Genomic DNA, 21,251 nt, shown 5'->3' with positions numbered 1-21,251 from the left:
AGAGTATATTGAGTGACTGCAAAGGTTAACATGAAATAACATTTTTTTCCCCTCTATGGAATTTGAAACTGGTGTGAGTAGGATTGCGAGAGTAAATAGAAGCTTACAGGTTTTGTTTGTCAGGACCTGTGCAGCTAGTTTTAGGAGCTCTTGCAGTTTAGATAGACTAGATTTTTGGTAAATCAGCAAATCATTGCTGTTTTTACTGAGAGTAAATGTGAGCTTTACAAAAAAATACTGCAATTTACTGTCTGAGTTGCCTAGTCTAATTTTAAACATTTTTTCCCTATCATTCCATATTTTGCAATAATAGCATCAGAGTAAAATGTAGGGCTAAAAGGAACCTCAGAAGTGATCAAATCCTTCCCTCTGCACTGAGGCTATACCGAGTAAACTTAGACCATCCCTGACTGGTGTTTTTCCAACCTCTTCCTAAAAACCTCCAACGATGGGGATTTCACAACCTCTTATGTTAGCCTATTTCAGAGCTCAAGTACTCTTATAGTAAGTAAATTTTTCCTTATATCTAACCTACATATCCGTGTGATGGGCTGTATAAGCCCCACATTGAGGAACCAAGAATTAAAGAGGAGCTCTGGGCCCAGAAGGCCCAACCCAGCTGCACCTGCTGGACATGTTCAAAACGGAGGACACAAAGCCGGGCAGAGTAAGGGAGAAATCCTAAACTGTTTGCTCCTGCAGAGAGGCCGGAGGAGCTCCACACTACCCAGACCAGACCCTGTTTCTGAGCCGCCCCATGGAGACCAGAAACAGCGGGCCTCCAAATCACTGTCAGGGAGAACCCCCCTGGCAACAGGTAGAAAGTGACTCAGGGAGCAGGCTTGTGGCATCCGCCCCCAGGTCACATATCCAATGTGCCAATCATAGGGCCTGGGGTGGAACCTGATGAAGCAGGACAGGCCTGGGTTTCCCTACCCTCAGCCCCACAGACTCTCATCACAGGCCGATACCACTGGACTCTGACGCAAATCCCTTCCCCATCCCACCCCACCCCCAGTGATAACTGAAGGAGAATGCAGGCACCAGCCCAGTCCTGTTAGAAGGACAGCAGACGTACTAGCATATCGGCCCAAGAAGAGAGCCAACAACAGCAGGCAGTCCAGCAACAGCAGGGTCAGCTACTGCCCAGAAGCAACAGCAAGTGACCCAACAGCAGCAGCAGCTACTCCAAGAGCTGGTAGCAAAGCAGCAGGAACTATAGCCACACCTAATTCAGCAGGCAGCAACACTCCTGCAGCTGCAGGTTGCATCTAATGCCACGGCACCAGGACCCTCAGATAATGTCCTCCTCCCAGCAGGCAGCCCATCAGACTCTCAAAAATGGGCCCGGGGGCAACCAAGAAGCATTCTTGGTCACCTTTGAGCGGGCAGTCTTGTTGATTTCAAATCAATTCTCCAATTTGTCAAGATCATTTTGAATTCTAATCCTGTCCTCCATAGTGCTTGCAACCCCTCCCAGCTTGGTGTCATCCGCAAATATTCTCCAATCCATTATCCAAGTCATTAATGAAAATGTTGAATAGTACTGGACCAAAGACTGCCCCCTGTGGTACTCAACCAGACATGCCCTCCCAGTTTGACAGCAAACCGTTGATAACTACTCTTTGAGCACAGTTTTTCACCCACCTTAACAGTAATTTCACCTAGACCAAATTTTCCTAGTTTCTTAGTTATGGGAATGTCATATGTGACTGTGTGAAAAGCCTTAAAAAAATTAAAATACAACATGTCTAGTGCTTCCCCCCTACTCATTAGGCCAGGAACTCTGTCAAAGAAGGATGTTAGGTTGGTTTGGCATAATTTGTTCTTGACAAATCCATGCTGACTATTCCTTATAAACCCGTTATCCTCTAGGTGCTTACAAATTGATTAATAATTTGTTCCAGTATCTTTCCATGCATTGAAGTTAGGCTGACCAGTCTATAATTTCCCAGATCCTCTCTGTTCTTTTTAAATATAGGTACTATATTTGCCCTTCTTCAGTCTTCTGGGACCTCACCCATCCTCCAGGAGTTTTCAAAGATAATTGCTAATGGTTCCAAGATTGCTTCAGTACCTTAAGTACTTAGAATGAATTTTATCAGGACCTTCCAACTTGAACACATCCAACTCATCTAAATAGTCTTTAACCTGTTCTTTCACTATTTTGACTTGTGTTCTTTCCCCCGGTTGTTAATGGTAATTGTGTTACATATCTGCTCACCATTAAACTTTTTGGTGAAGACTAAAGCAAAACCGGCATCAAACACCTCAGCCATCTTGATGTCATCAGTTATTAGCTATCCTGCCATGCTAATAGTGGACCTACACTTTACTTCATGTTTCTCTTGCTCCTAATGTATTTAATGGTTATTCAATTGATAACAAATACGATTTACTGACATAGTATCCAACCCATCTGAGGGTCTAATAGATGAAGAGGAATAGCTAATATTGGAGCAGGGACTGCCTGACACAGTGGAAGGAGAAAAAGGGTTCAACTTGAACTGGTCATATGGAATAGAAAAGCAGCAACTGTTTTCACCAGGAAGTACCAGAGTATTATAATAACCAATACTGTATCACAGTAAGAATGATCTAACTTGGTAATGTTGCAGGTACCATGTGTAAGAAGTGCTGCCTCCTTTTAAATACACTTCAGTAGGTCCTGAGGACCAATATAAGTTTTTTGGTCAGAATTCTAATTAACATCCAATTATAGTCAAATTTTCATACAGCTCTCCTGCCAAATGATGGACAAGAGGTTGAAGACAAGGGCTTGGGGAGATCTAATTCTGGCCCTCAGGAAAAGGGAGGATGAATGTTTGTGAGAACACCTCAATAATCCTCTCCTGAATCATCTCCCCCTTGTCTCAATTCCCCTCCTAATACCCTATGTTGATTGTTATCTTTTCTCAGCATTTGAAAGCATTTTTTCCTCCCTATGTTTGAATGAGTCAGTTAAGGAATAAGGAGAAATCAGACAGCCTTTATAAAAACTACATGTCAGAGTCAAAAAATTTCTGAAGAGTCACTGAGAATTGGGAAGGTATCAAAAGACTGGAACAAAGCAAATGTAGTATATATTTTAAACAAAGGCTAAAAAGTGGTAATTACTACCTTACAAGTCTAACTTCCCTGCTTAATAAAAAGAGCAAACATTAAAAGAAAATAAACATCTAGCAGATAACAGACCCATGAACAGTATGTGACAAGGGTTTATAAAGCATAAATCTTGCCAGAAAAATCTTGCACTCTTAAGACAGAATTTAAATATTGGTGGATGACCAACAAGTGATTGATCCAATACATTTGGATTTAAGTAAAATATTGCACTACCTATTTCCTATAATACACTGAAAACTTCTACATAATAAAAGCATGGTAATTACTACTATAATATGTCATTTTCTGTTTCAAACAATTCTTTTAAAGAAAAATAAAGTTTCAAAGCAAACAAAAGTACCAATGTGAACTATCTCAAATGACTGTAGTAAGGAAGAATAATCCATTCTGTGTGATCTTTGCACCAAGTGGAACCCAACTGTGGCCCAGAAAATAAGCCTGCTTAATAATGTTCTTATCACAATATTTCTTGCTGACAACATGATTCTCTAAATCACATTCAGGATATAGAGTACTTAGATTTTCAGAAAGCCTTTGACAAGGTCCCTCACCAAAAGCTTTTAAGCAAAGTAAGCAGTCATGGGATAAGAGGGAAGGTCCTCTCATGGATTGGTAACTGGTTAGATAGGAAACAAAGGGTAGGAATAAATGGTCTGTTTTCAGAATGGAGAGAGATAAGGAGCGATGTCTCCCAAAGGTCTATAGTGGGCCAAGTCCTATTCAACATATTCATAAATGATCTGGAAAAAAGGGTAAACAGTGACTTGGCAAAATTTGCAGATGATACAAAACTACTCAAGATAGTTAAGTCCCAAGCAGATTCCAAAGAGCTACAAAAGGATCTCACAAAACTGAGTGACTGGGCAATAAAATGGCAGATGAAATGCGAAGTAATAATGCGAAGTATTGATAAATGAGAAGTAATGCACATGGGAAAACATAATTCCAACTATACATATAAAATGATGGGGTCTAAATTAGCTGTTACCACTCAAGAAAGATCTTGGCGTCATTGCGGATAGTTCACTGAAAACATCCACTCAATGTGCAGCGGCAGTCAAAAAAGTGAACAGAATGTTGGGAATCATTAAGAAAGGGATAGATAATAAGACAGAAAATATCAGATTGCCTCTATATAAATCCATAGTATGCCCACCTCTTGAGTACTCATGCAGATGTGATCGCCCCATCTCAAAAAAGATATATTGGGCTTGGAAAAAGTTCAGAAAAGGGTAACAAAAATGATTCAGGGTATGGAACGGCTTCCGTATTAGGAGAGATTAATAAGACTGGGACTTTTCAGCTTGGAAAAGAGATGGCTAAGGGGAGATATGATTGAGGTCTATAAAATCATGACTGGTATAGAGAAAATGCATAAGGAAGTGTTATTTACTCCTTCTCATAACAGAAAAACTAGGGGTCACCAAATGAAATTAATAGGCAGCAAGTATAAAACAAACAAAAAAAAGTATTTTTTCACACAATGCACACTCAACATGCAGAACTTCTTGCTAGGCCAAGACTATAGCAGGATTCAAAAAAGAACTCGATAAATACATGGAGGATAAGTCCATCAATGGCTATTAGCCAGGATGGGCGGGGATGGTGTCCCTAGCCTCTATTTGCCAGAAACTGAGAATGGGCAACAGAGGATGGATAACTTGATGATTACCTGTTCTGTTAATTCCCTCTGGGGCAAGTGGCATTGGCCACTGTCAGAAAACAGGATACTGGGCTAGACAGACCTTTGGTCTGACCCAGTATAGCCGTTCTTATGTAAAAATCATGACTTTCCCATTTGGCTGTTTTGGGGGGTTTTTTTCCCAAGAAAAACAAATCAGCCTCATTCAAGATCATAGGACCTAATGATGGAAGCATCTCATCTCCCTGCCAGAACAAGATAGTTGTCTGTAGTAAACTTTCTAATATTTTGACCAGATTTTAGCCTGCCAAGCAACATAGTGCTTATTAGACTTTGGAATAGTCTCTCTTCAGGAAGTTTTCCATGATATTCAGCCAAAAGATCAGATCATTCCTCTCCATCCTAACCAGCACTGGATTCATGCATGGGTTATGTCTTGCCTTGACTCACTCACTACGCCTTTCTCGTTTCATGGATTTCTGCTCTCATCTTTTCATTCCCAACATGTTACTGCTAAGATCTTTTTCTTTACTAACAATAAATGCCTAGTTGACTCCTTAAACAGACCGTGCATTTTATAGTACATAGTTACTAAAATCTACACTCATGCCTCAGATGTGCAATGGGGAAGAAATACTCATAGAAAAAGATATATGATCTATGAATATAGGGAACAATTATATGTACAATTCTTTGTCTACACACAGAACCAATGACCTAATTTCTGATACCCAACCATTCCGCTATTTTGTACAGTAATAGCTCAGATTACTTTCTGCTCTGGTAAAAAAGCGAACACTGAGTCTATACCATATTCCACTAGTGTATTTTATCATTTGTTAGCTTGCAACGTTAACACTACTCATCATACACATATCCCATATAGCGTTAATGACAAGTCCATAAACTTTTAAATTAACAAGAAAAACAAAGCGTTCAACTCTGACTCCAACTGCCAACAAAACAATCTAGAGAATGCAAAAATATTGACATTTACAGCTATTCTGACAACAATTACTGAAGATAATCAAACAAAATTAAAATGAAATATATTAAAATCTAAAGATCTAAGGTTTTTAAAAATTGTTTTAATTCTTATCTTGTATGTATGAACAGGTTTATTCACCATGAAAAATAACTGCACCAAGACCCCCATCTTTCCAACTGATCCATATGGGCAAACCTCTGTGCTTACATGGAGCCCCAGTGAATTCACCGGTGCTTCATGCCAACACGGGAGACTACCCGCAGTGATACATTTACTGGATTGGAGCCTAAATTACCACTGTGTGTCACCTAGTGCATCTTGTGCTATCTGTGTTTTAGACTAACTCCTTGCTGCAGTTTCCTTGTCAGTTTCCCATCTTTACATGTTTACTGTTAACTCACTTCTTTTTATCATGTAATGAGATTTCAAAAAGACAGAGACTTCTTAATTTCTCATATTTATACTACTAACAATCTGTAAAGCAGAAAATTTTGTTAGATTATAGCATTTCATATATGCTACAATCTATGAATTCACTTCAATGGCTCCTTCAAATGACACTGTCTCTATAATGTGAACACGTTTAACCCTTTAAAAAAAATTATATTACTTGCCTAACAGATGTTAACATTCTTGAAGTTGGTCCAATAAAAGATATTACCTCACCCCGTCTCTCAAATATATTTTAGACATTTAAAAAGCATCTACCCAGTAAATCAATAATTAATTACTTTTACTTTTTTATATGGCTTTTGGATTTGAAGAGCAATTCCCTTTCCTCTTGTTATGTTGTCTTTCCATCTGCTCTGCAGCTTATTTTTTTAAAATTTTCTGCAACATGGCATGAGTAAGCAGGTTTGACAGAGAGTTATACCTTGCATCAAGACCATGTTTGTCTTCGCACATTAGCAATAATGGAAGAAAAAAAAAAACATTAGAAGACAGATGCTCTAGTGTGGCTGACAGCCGTGCTTGTTCATGATTGTAGTGTCCCATGAGCTGTTCATTAAATGTGTGCTTGTGCATGGGCAAGTGCGTGTGGTGGAGGAGTGTAAATGAAAATTCCCTACACAGGGGTGGTGGTGGAAGGGTATAAATGAAAATTCACCGCACAGGGGTGTAAATGGACCAAGGACGGGCCCTTTCATGGGTCCGGGCAGCGCTCTGCCTTGCACTACACGCACACGCGACCCCCCAGCGCGGCTGAGGGAGCGGGAGGGACAGAGCAGGCCGGCGGTGCCTCTCTCTGGACAGGCTCACCGCCGCCCGGCCCAACCCAGGCAGCGAGCGGCACACGGGGCAGGGACGTTACCCAGCGTCCGGCCGCAGACGGGGTCAAGGCGGCTCCGTCGCGCCCTTTGTGTGACAGCTCCGCGCTCTCCCGCTATTTACCCTTAGCCGGCGGGACTCGACCCCCGCGGGCGGCCTCTCCGGTCCTGGGAGATTCTGCCGAGGCGGCGGCGGGGGTGGCAGCTCCAAGGGCTCCTCACTTGCACCCGGCAGCGGCGGCGGCCATCTTGCCTCCTCCTTGTCCCCCCACTCCCTCCTCGGAGCCGGTCACGTGAGCCCTCCCGTCGCCTTGGGCACAGGAGGGGCGGGGGATGCCAGGAAGGCGGCTGGCTTAGCCGTTAGTACCAGACTCGGAGCCGGAGGGGCGGGGTTCGAGCCCCCGCGGGGGCAGCGGGAACCCAGCAGCCTCCCCTTCTCCTCTAAGTAATTCCTCCATCAGCAGACTCCGCCTCCGCCTCCGCCGGCTGAGAAACCTGCCTGCGGGCGCCCCGCTCGGAGTTCTGCGCCAGCGCCACCGCTGGCCTCAGGCTGCACCCACCGGGCCGTGGCCGCTGGTCCCTGGGCTGAGCGGCGGGATTTGCCCGGCTGCTAAATGTTCCCGGCCTCAGCGGTCCCAGCAGCAGGAGCGTGTCGTTTGGCTGCTGAGAGGGCTAGTGAGATAAGCAAGTTGCTGTGTGTGCCGGCAGCAGGCGGGCTGAGGCGCTGCCCGCCCCAGAAGACCGAGCTCTGACCACTGTGCCCTTGGGTGGTTGTCAGACGTTATTTTAACGAACGGGTTCTTCCACCGCACGCTTCTCACCGTGGTGTCTGGGGCTAGAGGAGTCCCTGCAGCAGGGACTGCAACTGCAATCTTGTCTCAAGCCCAGCTGATGCTACAAGACTGAATATAGCCAGTCAACTTGTGCACCCTCCACGATAGGGATTCTGATCATGTATAAATACAGACCTGATTACTTTTGTTTTGAAATCGCCAGAAAAGAAAGCTGCAGTCGTTGTGCTCAGCTCAGTAATCTAAATTCACAAGGGAGATGCGCCTCATTGTGAATTCATTTAAATGAGCTTGAACTCAAACATTTTAAGAGCAAAAGCAATTGTTATTTCTGAGCGTTCAGCTAGCAGTGGTCATCTGAGAAGTGAGGTGCACCTAAGGGTTTACAAACAAAGGCAAGATAACCAGCTCCCTGTGCTGAAGAGCGTCAGTGCCAGGTCATGATTCTTGAAACACCCACAAGATTTTATCCAATAAGTAGTTCCATTAGTGTACCCTCTCTCTTGTGTAAACCTCCTGAGCTTTATGGAGTTTCAAACATTTCCCAGACATAATTAGCTCTTTTCACAATTCAAAGTGTTCCATTGTTTGTCCGAATCTAAGTAGCTGGAGGACTTGGTGATGCTATGCAGAAAGTTATTGATTTTAGCCTTCTGCACATATTACTTCTGTAGTTTATCAAAAATGTTGCTTCTAAAATCATCTCCAACTTCACTACCGCCACCCCCATTTTTAAGTCCCTTCACAAGGTTCCCATCTTTTTCCAATTTGTCCTCATCCTCTAGGTTCTTCACAACTTTGTCCTACCTATATATATTTTCTGATCTCTTTTGCTCTCAATACTCCTCCAGCCCTGCCTCACTTTTATGCTATCACCTACTCGTGGAACAGCTGTCCCTTGCCTCACACAGAGGCACTATTGAAGTCAATGCCAGACTTCCACTGAATTCCAGTGGGGCCAGAATTTCAACCCTAAGCATCATCCTTCTCCTCCTTCAAATCCAATTTTTTTGTAAAACCTTAAACATTAATCTCAACAGACGTCCCAACATCATCTTGAATTTGTTATGTCATCCAGTGTACATTTGTCTGAGCTAGATTGCTAGCTGCTCAGGCTAGGGATGTTTTCAGAGTTTGTAAAGTGCCATTTACCATACCCTTATGGTGTTTATAAATATAGTATGATAAATATTAATGCTTGTAAACTAGTGCAGTGGGGGATATGGTCCACAAAAACCCAAAAAATTCTTTCACCCAGCACATTTACCTCCTCTTCCCCCCCCCCTCAAGGATTTATATTTGAAGTTTATGTTGCATATGTTAAAATTAAGTTTGGGGGCAGGGGTTGAACACAAACAGAAAAACTGGGAAAGGATCCAACTCAGTCTACACCGTGATTCAAGCAATGTGATATGGAACTCCACCTCTTCAGAGGTTCTACCATCTGACTACAAGCAAGTTGCTTTGATAGTTTGTGTGTGCACACATATGCATGTGTGGGAGAGAGGAAGGGAATGAAGGACTGAGTCTCAAATCCAGGACCTTGTGAAAGATGTATAGCTCACTTGCAATAACAAGGAGACAAGGAAGGGCTTTACTTGGTAATTCCATCCTGTGGGGTACCCTCAAGTCCTTTCACCCCCTCTCCGGGGAAGAGCTGAGAGAGAGAAAAAAAGAAGGAATTTTTGCTAGATTTAAAAAAAAAAACAATTACAAGGATTAAACATCAATAATAGCTCTCTTGAGGACCAGCTTAGATGTGACAAGCAAAACAAAAGCACCTGGGGTTAGCACAGAGGAATCCACAAGCCATAAAGAAATAAAAGGAATAAACCTAATCGTGTCTTTCTAGACATTTCCTGATCTACTTACATATCTGAGGTTTTAGATGAGTAGTTTCTAGGTATGATACTGATGATTTTTCATACCTGGCTGAGCTTCTCAGCATAACTGCTCCCTGTCTGCCTCTCCTCAAGAACAACAACAGACAGACAAAAGGGGATTCTTGTTTCAATTTTAAAAAGTTCTAGCCTTCCCATTGGCTCTTTTGGCCAGGTGCCCACTCACTTCCTTTTACCTATGCATAGCAGTGAGACTTTTTAACCGTTTGCAGTAGAGCAATTAGAGAACAGCTACTAAGAGGGATTTTATAGCTACTGGCTTGGTGTCCATAAAAGGGAGCTTCGCACCCCCCCCCCCATTTACCACACACACCAACTCACCAACCTAGTGAGGAGGGCTTTAAACTAGGTTCAGAGCAGGCAGGTGTCAAAAGCCCACAGGTACTTATAAAAAGGTAACCTTAACAGAGGGTTAAATTCAGTGCCTGGTGTACGCTTCTCAAAACAATTGTTGTATGTCCAACTCACCAAAGGGAGGAAGGAAATGGGGAGGCCAAAAGAAAGACTTTAAAGACACCCTCAAGAAAAAAACCCAAGAGATTTGGCTTCAAAACCACACCCTGGGAGACAGTAGCCCAATATAGGGATAACTGGTGAAGACGTCAGAGAAGGAACGCCCACCTTTGAGGAAAATCACCTTGTCCTGGTCGCAGAAAAATGCTTGGAAAAAAAAAAGGGGGGGACAGAAGACTGTCACAGCAATCGTGGCCCAACCCTGACTTCCAACATCACCTGCAATGTCTGCCAATGAGCCTGCGGCTCAAGGATCGGACTCCTCAGTCAGCAAAGGATCCATAAAAAATAAAATCTGTGAAAGAGATCATCCTCAACCTCAACGATGGCAGGGACTGCAAAGTACTCCACTTAGGAAGGAACAATCAATTGCACACATACAAAATAAGAAATGATTGCCTAGGAAGGAGTACTGCAGAAAGGGATCTGGGCGTCATAGCGGATCACAAGCTATATATGAGTCAACAGTTTAACATTGTTGCAAAAAAAACCAGCATTCTAGGATGTATTAACAGGAGTGTTGTAAGCAAGACACAAGAAGTAATTCTTCCACTGTACTGCGTGCTGATTAGGTCTCAGCTGGAGTATTGTGTTCAGTTCTGCTGCCACATTTCAGGAAAGATGTGAACAAATAGGAGAAAGTCCAGAGAAGAGCAACAAAAATTATCAAAGGTCTAGAAAACATAACCTATGAGGGGAGATTGAAAAAACTGGATTTGTTTAGTCTGAAGTAGAGAAGACTTAAAGGGAACATAACAGTTTTCAAGTACATAAAAGATTGTTATAAGGAGAAGGGAGAAAAATTGTTTTCCTTAACCATTAAGGATAGGACAAGAAGCAATGGGCTTAAATTACAGCAAAGGAGGTTTAGGTTGGGCATTAGGAAAACCTTCCTAACTGTCAGGGTGATTAAGCACTGGAATTAATTGCCTAGAGAGGCTCTGGTGTTACCCCAAAATTTGAATTTAAGGCATCCCAACACTGGACTGCCTATAAGGAGCTAAATCTACCATTACTTTCTTTGAGGAGTAAATGGGGTCTATTATCAATTGTTTCTTGATATCTTCCTTTACTACATATGGACCAACATCAATTGATTCAGGTTTAGATATCCAAAGAACAGAAAAAATATAATTAATTTGAAGGCCCATAATTCTCTGTGTTCCACTTCACACCTTTTTGTTATGTTCATATTACCTTCACACCATAGTGAATTAAAAGTTGGCCTCTACTTTCTTCCGTATACTTACTGGTTTTTATTATAAGCATATACCAAGATACCTGAAACTTTATTTGCTTCCGAAATGTAACTTCGGTTTGTAATTTACATTGAATATCTATTTTACTAATTCCTTCTCATGGATCAATGATCTGAAATTTAGTATCCGTTTTATTAATAAGATTATACCATTGTATGATTGATATCATTAATAAGATTATGATACCATTGTATATTATGATATCACTGTTTTTTTACTTTTTGCAATCGGTGTAGGTACATACCATGCTATAATAGCACATGAAGAATTCTGGTCTGGAGGTATTATAAGATTATATGAGCATGCGATTTTTACAGATCCACCTATCACTGCACTTTGCCATTGCCCAGTTTTCCCCATATTTTACCTACATTATCAGTAGCGTCTCAATTGCATCTTGAGGATTTTGATGGCAAAGTATGGTAAACCGAGTGGGTCATTAAATGTCCTTGTCCTTGAAAGGCATAGGTAATAGAAGATTTATGAGCATCATAATACATAATACGTGTTTTACCTTTCTGATTCTGTGCACCATATAATCCCCATGGTCCCCATTATAATCGTACAGATACAGACAGACATCATCTTCCTTTCCAAATGCAAACAGATGGATGTCATACCAAAAGGACTAAAGGTAAAAAATCCATTACAATCTACATATCACATAGACTATGCTGAGAGATTGTGCCACACACTCTCAAAGAAACTGTGAAACCACCTGATCAACATCCTATACAGCAAACAGAAAAAGATTAAGAATGAGCTCTCAAAACTGGATACCCTCATAAAAAAACAACCTTCCACACAAACTTCCTCATGGATAGATTTTATACAAACTAGACAAGCCATTTACAACACAAACTTTGCTTCTCTACAAAGAAAAAAGGACACTAAACTATCTAAACTGTTACAAGCCACAAGAAGCCACAAGAGTAGTTCCCTTAACCCAACCAACAATATTGTTAATCTTTCCAGCTAATATTGTTAGTCTTAGCCCGGCAGAAGAGACTGTCCTATCTTGGGGCCTCTCCTTTTGTCCCTCCAGGGCCACAAACATGATACAGTTCTGTGGTGACCTAGAATCCTACTTTCGACGTCTCCGACTCAAAGAATATTTCCAACTGAACAAACTAACCCACAGAATCCTCTGAACAAACTAACCCTCAGAATCCTTCCTACCAACTCTACAAAAAGAAGGATTCGGATTCCTCCTGAAGGTCGAAACAACAGACTGGACTTGTACATAGAGTGCTTCTGTCGACGTGCATGGGCTGAAATTGTGGAAAAGCAGCATCACTTGCCCCATAACCTCAGCCGTGCTAAACACAACGCCATCAACAGCCTCAGGAACAACTCTGACATGATAATCAAAAAGGCTGACAAAGGAGGTGCTGTTGTCATCATGAATAAGTTGGAATATGAACAAGAGGCTGCTAGGCAGCTCTACACATTCTACAGGCCATTATCCTCTGAACCCACTAAGGATTACCAAAAGAAACTACACCATCTGCTCAAGAAACTTCCTGAAAAAGCACGGGAACAGATCTGTGCTGACACATGCCTAGAACCCCGACCAGGGGTATTCTGTTTGCTACCCAAGATCCATAAACCTGGAAATTCTGGACACCCCATCATCTCAGGCATTGGCACCATAACAGCAGGATTGTCTGGCTATGTGGACTCTCTCCTCAGGCCCTACGCTCCCAGCGCTCCCAGCTATCTTCGGGACACCACTGACTTCCTGAGGAAACTACAATCCATCGGTGATCTTCCGGAAAACACCATCCTGGCCACTTCGGATGTAGAAGCCCTCTACACCAACATTCCACACAAAGATGGACTACAAGCTATCAGGAACAGTATCCCCGATAATGTCACGGCAAAGCTGGTGGCTGAACTTTGTGACTTTGTCCTCACCCACAACTATTTCACTTTTGGGGACAATATATACCTTCAAGTCAGCGGCACTGCTATGGGTACCCACATGGCCCCACATTATGCCAACATTTTTATGGCTGACTTAGAACAACGCTTCCTCAGCTCTCGTCCCCTAATGCCCCTACTCTACTTGAGCTACATTGATGACATCTTCATCATTTGGAGCCATGGAAAAGAAGCCCTTGAGGAATTCCACCATGATTTCAACAATTTCCATCCCACCATCAACCTCAGCCTGGTCCAGTCCACACAAGAGATCCACTTCTTGGACACTACAGTGCTAATAAGCAATGGTCACATAAACACCACCCTATACCGGAAACCTACTGACTGCTATACTTACCTACATGCCTCCAGCTTCCATCCAGGACACACCACACGATCCATCGTCTACAGCCAAGCTCTAAGATACAACCGCATTTGCTCCAATCCCTCAGACAGAGACAAACACCTACAAGATCTCTATCAAGCATTCTTAAAACTACAATACCCACCTGCTGAAGTGAAAAAACAGATTGACCGAGCCAGAAGAGTACCCAGAAGTCACCTACTACAGGACAGGTCCAACAAAGAAAATAACAGAATGCCACTAGCTGTCACCTTTAACCCCCAACTAAAACCTCTCCAGCGCATCATCAAAGATTTACAACCTATCCTAAAAAATGATCCCTCACTCTCACAGATCTTGAGAGACAGATCAATCCTCGCTTACAGACAGCCCCCCAACCTGAAGCAAATACTCACCAGCAACCACACACCACACAACAAAAACACTAACCCAGGAACCTATCCTTGCAACAAAACCTGATGCCATATCTGACCACATATTTATTCAAGTGACACCATCATAGGACCTAATCACATTAGCCACGTCATCAGGGGCTCATTCACCTGCACATCTACCAATGTGATATATGCCATCAAGTGCCAGCAATGCTCCTCTGCCATGTACATTGGCCAAACCAGACAGTCTCTACGCAAAAGAATAAATGGACACAAATCTGACATCAGGAATCATAACATTCAAAAACTAGTAGGAGAACACTTCAACCTCTGTGGCCACTCAGTAAAAGATTTAAGGTGGCAATTTTGCAACAGAAAAGCTTCAAAAACAGACTCCAATGAGAAACGGCTGAGCTTGAATTAATATGCACACTAGATACCATTAACTTGGGTTTGAATAGAGACTGGGAGTGGCTGGGTCATTACACATATTGAATCTATTTCCCTATGTTAAGTATCCTCACATCTTCTTGTCAACTGTCTAAATGGGCCATCTTGATTATCACTCCGAAAGTTTTTTTCTCCTACTGATAATAGCTCATCTTAATTAATTAGCCTCTTACAGTTTGTATGGCAACTTCCACCTTCTCTGTATGTGTGTGTATATATATATATATATATATATTCTTACTATATGTTCCATTCTATGCATCCGATGAAGTGGGCTGTAGCCCATAAAAGCTTATGCTCTAATAAATTTGTTTGTCTCTAAGGTGCCACAAGTACTCCTGTTCTTATTATAATCATTATTACTCTGAGCTTATTTTTTTGAATTGTAAAAGCACACTCTTGAATACTATTGACATTAGCCATTTTATTGGATTTGATCCAACGTATAGTTTTCGTATCTGAATCTACTGTTCTTTTTTGAACCTATCAAGAGATTTGGTGAGCTTGCAATCATTTTTAATCCTTCTATTAGTGCACACTCCCACAGTCCAACTCTTAATGCTCTACCGTGTATTGTACCTATCCCTTCCTGAGATTTCTATGTACATTCTGAGGGTTGTGGTAAATTTTTGCCACATCTTTGGGCCATTACATTTCCTTTGCCTTTAGCATCAAATAAAATATTGTACTTATGGGCATCATCAGTAATAAGCGTTCTATCAATATGATTTTGTGCAATGAATTCTATAATTTGGACAGGTCCCATTACCACTTTTATCACCCTTGGCTTATTTTCTATTCTTGGAACTGTAAAAACACATTCCTCAGTATTATTGCAACAGATTCATTATTGAGATGGGACTTGGCCCACTCTTGTAATAACAAACTTTTCAAAAATAACTTTTAATAACAATCGCTTTTCTTAAAATCTATTATTTACATTATACTTATCCTACCTATATCTATTTTAATCCAATTATTAATTATGTTATTCTAATTCTAATATGTATTAAAGCACATCTTATCTAACCACATTATACTATCTTAATACACATTACTGACTAATACAGACAATATACATATTATAACATACAACTTTGTAATTTAAAAAAACAAAAGCAAAAACAGCTGTATTCCACAGTGCCCTGTGTCCCACATCAATACAACAATTTAACATCCTTATCACATCTATTCCTATGATCCCATAGGACGCCACTCCATGGTCCATCAGACTGAGGTGGCCATGCTCCTATGGTGATCGATATGGGCTGGGTCAAAATCATGGGGACTTGTTCTCTTATTGTCCCCAGGATCATGTATATATCCTGAGATGCATAGTGCCTTAAATCAAAGTTTATTGTGGTGTTCAATATAGAAATGCTTGACCCTGTGTCCAGGTAACATAACATTCCGACACCTATCTCTGCTGCATTGAAAACAATTGAACTAAGGGTCTTCCAGATGGGTTAAGATACAGTCGAGAAATCAACGCCTGGCCTAGATTCTCTTCCTCTCCCTTGTCTGTATCTATCCCACTATCCTCGCTGTTTTCCCTTCTTCTTCCATTAAATCTAATAATTCTTCTTTTTCCATTTCAAGTAAGTCCAATATTTCCTCTTCATTTGCCTCTGGGAGATTCTGGAACCAATTGCCCGCCATTTTCTCCTGTCTTTCTCACTTTTTTTCTTTCTTTCTTTCTTTTCTACCTCTCTCTCTTTTTTAGTTGTTACTTTCCTTTTTCCCTATTTATTTGAAACAAAAAGTATTCTTATTATTTTTAATTTATGTAATTATACTATTACTTGTTATAATTTTTTCCATTACTATCACTTGTTGTATTGTCTACATAATCTTTTTCTATTCTTACTGCTATCATTAAACTTATTCCATCTTTATAGTTACTATTATTATTGCAAAACTTAATACTTACAAACTTTATCTACTACATCAGCTGTTCTCAAGGTTTAACAACCCAAGGACTCCCATTTTTATTTTAAAATTTTGGGGACCCACAATCCTCCCCCCACCCAGTCCTTGCTCTGCCCCTTCTCTGAGGCCCCACCTGTGATCACTCTATCCCCCCTCCTATGTGGCTCGCTGTCCCCCACCCTCACTCACTTTCACAGGCTGGGGCAGGGGGTTGGGGTGCAGGAGGTGGGTGCAGGGTGCGGGCTCTGGGACAGAATTTGGGTGCAGGAGTGGATTTGGGGTGCGGGCTCTGGGAGTTTGGGGTGCAGAGTCTGGGCTGAGGCAGGGGGGGTTGGTTGGGGTGCAGGAGGGAGTGAGGGGGGTGGGCTCCCACCGGGTGGCACTAACCTCTGGCAGCTCCCGAAAGCGACTGGCACATCCCTCTGGCTGCGTCTCCTAGGCAGAGGTCTAGGGGGTGTCCGTGCGCTTCCCCTGCACACAAGAACTGCCCTCACATCTCCCATTGGCCAGGAACTGTGGCCAATGGGATCTGTGGAGTCGGCACTAGTTGCAGGGGCAGCATGCAGAGACCTCCTGCCACCCCCCCCCAAGGCTGCAGGGATGTGCCAGCCACTTCCTGGAGTGGCATGGAGCCAGGGCAGGTAGGAAGCCTGCCTTAGCTCCATTGCGCCGCTGGACTTTTAGCGTGCAGGAGTTGAGGGAGGGAGGGGAGGAGTTGATCAGCAGGGCCCCTGGGGAATCCTCGGGGACCCCCAGGCGTCCATGGATGCAAATTTGAGAAACAGTGTACTACATGCTTATTTATTCATTTCTCTTAAAAGTATTGGTCTACTCACCTGCATTCCACAGTACTTTTACATTTATATCAATCATACAATTCAATTTTTTTATTATATCTATTCCCACAAGCCTTCTATTGCTGACTCCCATGTTTGCCAAATCTTACATTCTCTTTCCATCTAATACCTAGGTTGATAGATAGAAGAATACTTAAAGGAATGGCTATCTGTTCTCCCAATAGTCCTGTAAGCATATACATGTCTCCTGACATATATCGTGTAATATCTATATCTATCACTGTATTAATGAAATTAATGACCTAATATCCATATAACAAAGTGTTTTAATTTCTGCTTCAATTACTTGAATGGGGTCAAATGGTCCAGATATATCACAGATACAATTAATGGAGAGATTCCTTCCTCTCTGGGCTTATAGATGCCACTTTCTTCATCATCTGTTGCATCTGCCTATGCTAGTTTTATAAATTCGTCTACTGGCATATCTAGATCTCTTCGTAATCCATCAGATTTCCCATTTCCTCTTCATTCATATCTGGCACTTCCCCAAACCATGCTGCCATTTTATTTATCTGTTCTATTCTTCCCTTTTCTTTCTCTATCAAGTAATAAAAATTAAAAAAATACTATGTACATATATACCTATACATTTTTATTTTACCTATTTTTATATTACTGCCCATAAAATATTTCTTTCTAAGTCTATTGAGCATTGTAGTGCTGTAAGAATAACTATTCCCATTATTCCAAGTCCGTTCTCTCCTAGATTTTTGACTCCAGAACATATACCATATACTGTCACATTTCCCACCTTAACTATTAATGGTGTTACCCCAAAATCTCTGTTATAGAATAATAAGGAGGTGACATATAAATAACAGGTTTGACTGCTACCAGCATCTATCAACTGGGAGAGTTAGAAATCTGTGTGCCTCCCACCCGTGCTGCATTGAAATAAATGATAGAGAGAATATAACCTTAAACAGAAAGAAGATTTATTAAGGGGTAGTTACAACTGGGGAGGAAGAACCACTAAGGGGATTATTACAAATATCCAAGAACAGATTCCAGCAAGAGCATAAAGCCCAGACCCTTAAACCATCCCTTGGTTAAACTATTAAGTGCCCAAAAAACAATTACTGTCTGTCTTTCACTGCAGATGGAGATCACCAGCAACTGATGGACCCTCTCAGAATCTCACGAACATCAGAGGATTTGGCTGTCTACTACCGAAGCAGGAGATAAACAGATCTGGGCTGATGGCAAAGTCTTCACTGGATCCTTTGATGGAATACAGGAATCAGTTATCAGGTAAGTATCAAAGTCCTTGGCAGGTGTTAGTAGCTGAAGTCTTGATCTGATGCCCATGCAAAGAAACTGGACTTGGCTGTCTAGATGGTGGACAACCCCTGTGTCATCACTGACAGTTCCTTATATGATCTCTGTCGTGTGAATTCCTGAGGCACATTCTGTCTCAAGTTATGGCGAGAAACAGAGTTTTGGAGGGAAAATGCCATGAAGATAGGATACCAAGATGGAGTTCAAACCTTTCTTGCCACATGCACCATCTTGAATTCTTAGACTCCATTTTGAATTGCAACAACATTTATTATAGTACATGACAAAAGTATAACCATACACCAATAACACCTTACATATCCCCTCCTTGACAGATGTGACCACCTTTAATAAGCATCTGACATTATTGTTACATCAATACCATTGAACATCCCCCCCATAATGTGGTTATGCAGGTTGACATATTACAAAAGGCATTACTGTAGAATCTTTAGATTTCTTTTTACACACATACACAGATATAATTACTAGGTATACAATTGTAACCAGCTGCATGAGTAATATTATTACAATTGGATGGAACATGATTTCCCAAGCCTTTTTATATTCACCCAATCTAGTTGTAAAAAGATCTTCCCACCAATAGAACGATTTGGCTTTATCACCAGTTCTTTTTAACACCTTTGTGATTTGACCCACAGAATGACGTACAGTGAGTAAGGCGTGAACTCCTTGAGCCTGAAGCTGCTTTAGGTGATAAACCATATCCTTATGGTGCATTAAATGTTGTAATGCTTGGAAGTTTGCTCATATATGAATAGGTGGAAGATGGTCATAGATCGAGTAAGATGCCATTGTGTTCTGCACTTCCACTTCTGACAAGGTAATATTTATATCACAGCCCATCACAGAAAAGACTGCACATAAACATATATTATCTCCTGCATCGTGTTCTATGTGATAAAAACCATTAATTAACACATTTTTACATAAAATTCTTACACACAGACGGTGACAATTAACAACCATTCTAGCGGAATTTTGAAAATACATAGGATGGTGGAGCTGGTAATTACATTTTCCTTCATGGGGATCTAAACATATACGAGTTTCCTTCCATACTCCAGTGGTACAGGTAAAACCCAATTTGTCTTGCTCCACACAAGCTTGTAAATTTAAAGAATAATATTGCTCTCCTCTTCCATGTACCCATTTGGTATTTTCCATAGGCATCATTAGGGAATTGATCACAAACATTTGCAAAGGAATCAGGGAGTGAATCCTTTCCTCCTTGGAATTCTTTAAATTAAGTATGTATGCCACAATAGTCTCATTAGCATGGTCATAGGTGAAATTCACCATTTTCCACCATTGCTGCTTTTCTTTTTCAAATTTGGTGGCATTAGACCAGATAATGTATTTAATTTCCTGTGGCACTTTAGCATTATAACCTTTCTTGAGTATAGCCTTTGCAATATCGAGAAGCAACTGCTGTACTTGCATAGTGCCTCTCTTAGATTAGACTGCAGTTTGTCCAGTGCTCCTATAATCTCAAGGTGGTCCATTTCTTGCACTTCTAACCATGTCGGTAATGTATTAGCAATATTAAATTCTAACTCACCCAAGTCATGTGTTTTAGTAGCTAATGCCAATCTTGTTTCATGCTGCCAAATTTTCCATCCCTGGTGTTTTCCTTTCTACACCAATTTTTTTTATCTCTGGATCTTTTTTTTGTAATGCTACTAAATTGATCTGTTCTATTTTCTTTTCTTCTATTTTAGCTATTGGGACCAATTGGAATTTTGGCTGCCATGCTATCCCCTCCTTGGCTCTTTCTTTAGCCTGTTCATCTGCCTTCTCATTCCATTGAGCTCCTTCAACATTCTTCCAGTGGGCTTTTACCTTGCCCATTAATACAGGCTGTGTTCTTTGTGCTAAATCCCAAAAATAAGCTAACTTTTCAGCACGAGTGATGGGTTTACAATCTCCTGATTTCATGCCCCTCTGGCCACTGAGGCATCCAGCTCTCAATACCCATTCAGAATCTGTAAAAATAGCCACAGTTTTATCCATTGATGTATTTTCCAATGCCACTGCTACAATTTCAGTAGCTTGTGCCGAATGAGGTGAGCATTGTCCCTGAAAAAATTTTAATCGGATATTCTTACATTGCATATCCAGTATATGGTTTACCATTCTTGTAAAAGCTAGAACCATCCACAAACCAAATTACATCTACTGTATCTATGACTTTGTTTAAGATTGCTCCACCTTGGAACAATATAGGTCCTTTGGGAGGAATTTCTGGTAAGGGACACTCATGTTCTTCCCCTTCAGTTATAAGACCATAAGGAACTGGTGATAAACTTGGGACCTTCAATAAAGCTAACTTCCATTTTGCTAATCTAAGGCTAGAAACATGTCCATCATGAATCTTTCCTGTTAATACATATCTCACAGGAGAATGGGATGTTTTAAGAAGCACTAGGGATAGTCCTACTAAATATTCCCAAAGTTGTAAAGCCCAAACTAAGGCTAATACCTCTTTTTCACAAGGAGTGAATCCTTGCTCTACTCCATTCAGGATCTTAGAGGCATATGCTACTGGTCGAAGACCTGTACCA

General features: G+C 41.3%; 1 protein-coding gene across 10 annotated transcripts in view; it reads right to left on the bottom strand.

The window, feature by feature from the left end:
* The window catches only part of KIDINS220 (kinase D interacting substrate 220), a 184,930-nt gene extending 177,443 nt beyond the window's left edge, over window positions 1-7,487 (bottom strand). For 9 of the 10 annotated variants that reach the window (XM_048845445.2, XM_048845446.2, XM_048845448.2 and 6 more), the window contains exon 1: window positions 7,149-7,487. The gene's annotated coding sequence lies outside the window, so the exon portion shown is untranslated. The remainder of the gene's footprint in view (window positions 1-7,148) is intronic. The other variant, XM_048845455.2, reaches the window with a different exon arrangement.
* Between the last annotated feature and the right edge of the window lie 13,764 nt (window positions 7,488-21,251).

This window comes from Caretta caretta, chromosome 3, assembly GCF_965140235.1.
Source record: "Caretta caretta isolate rCarCar2 chromosome 3, rCarCar1.hap1, whole genome shotgun sequence".
NCBI classification, from domain to species: domain Eukaryota; kingdom Metazoa; phylum Chordata; order Testudines; family Cheloniidae; genus Caretta; species Caretta caretta.
The sequence above is the reverse complement of the archived record's forward strand: the minus strand, read 5'-3'. Positions and strand labels throughout refer to the sequence as shown.